This window comes from Octodon degus, unplaced genomic scaffold, assembly GCF_000260255.1.
Source record: "Octodon degus isolate 3935 unplaced genomic scaffold, OctDeg1.0 scaffold00039, whole genome shotgun sequence".
Taxonomy (NCBI): Eukaryota; Metazoa; Chordata; class Mammalia; order Rodentia; family Octodontidae; genus Octodon; species Octodon degus.
Genome location: NW_004524615.1, coordinates 11,768,838 through 11,770,266, shown reverse-complemented (window position 1 = coordinate 11,770,266; position 1,429 = coordinate 11,768,838). Strand labels below are relative to the sequence as shown.

The 1,429-nt window shown below is 38.3% G+C and overlaps 1 protein-coding gene across 2 annotated transcripts in view; it reads left to right on the top strand.

Annotated features, from left to right (window-relative positions):
• The window catches only part of Pcca (propionyl-CoA carboxylase alpha subunit), a 512,764-nt gene that overhangs the window by 380,689 nt on the left and 130,646 nt on the right, over positions 1–1,429 (top strand). The gene's annotated exons all lie outside the window — the stretch shown is intronic.

Here is a 1,429-nt window from a genome sequence, read left to right as displayed (position 1 = left end):
AAAAAAAAAAAAAAGACATTTGAATTTTTTGTTAGCATATGTATGCAGTACATAATGGTTACATTTGTCATGGGGAGTTTGTATGTGGACCTAACACATCTTTATTCTTTTTCTTGTCCTCTCCGCTTTTCTCCCCTGCCCCCTGTAATTGTTTCACTTCCCATTTGAAAATACTCTTATTTCTACTTTTCTTTCTTCAACTTTAGAAGTGATTTTTGTCCTCCACTTTGAAGAACATGATTTCTATCTCTTAAAAATCATATTTGGTGACATTATATTCAAGCTCATTAGTAAAAGCAAGCACAAAATACTATTACATTTGGACATAGATAAAAGTCAACACATTAAAAGATGCCAAGAAGTTAGTCAGCAATGGAAACTGAAGCCCATAGGTGGAAAGGCTTCATGTGAGGAAGGTGAAACAGGGTCAGTATGGTATATTTATGCAACAGCAAGGCAACTGGCCCACTGAGGTGTGTTACCTGCCTATCTGGATTCTTTTGTATAGCCTGTTTTTGCAGAGGAAACACATTCTTTCCTTCTACCCATCTCAGTTCTCAGATAGGACCCTTATAAAAAGTGGCAGGTTAACACAGGAAAAGCATACAAACATTTACCTAACATAGGTTTTACCTAGCCCAGGAGCACTTATAAGGAAATAAAGAACAACAACAAAAAAAAAAAATATGTGTTTTTAGGTTAGATTTGCTGAAGAGAAGAGAATCATGGGAAATGTCACAGGATAAAGGGCTATGATCAAAGTGTGCAAACTGACAGATTCCTGTAGGCATTTTTGGATGTAAAGGTGCTCCTTCCACCCCATGTAGGCAGGGTTCTTCTCATTTGGGGTTTCAGAACTCTCGATGGGAGTAGGTCAGAAATTCCCTAGCACCTGCTATTTCTTGAATTCCTTCAACTTAAAGAATATTCCATTTGTGGACATTATATTCAAATTGCATATTTTGGGGTAGCTTATCCTGAATCCCATCACTGTAGTGGGATTTTCCTAAAATTCTAATAGTTTTTCCAGCTAGTACTGTTTATATGTGTTATATATTTCATTAAAAATGTAGTTACAGGGCCATTGAGATAGCTCAACAGACTAAGTGCCTGCTTAGGCAAGCACAGGAACCAGGGTTTGATCCCTGGCACCACATGATGTACTGGCCCTGCCTGGGGCATGCTGAGCCGGCCACCAGTACCAGGCCTGGTGGCACACACTTGTAATCCCAGTGCTGGGAAAGCTGAAATAGGAGGATCACTACGAGTTCAAGCTGCATAGTGAGACCCTGTACCAAATACATTAAAAAACAAAACAAAAACAACCCTGTAAGCTACATATTAGTAGAGTCCATCAGGCTATAGTTTTGAATTTGCTAAGGCATTTAAAATTTGATCTTCACTGAGATTCTCTGATTCTATATATTTA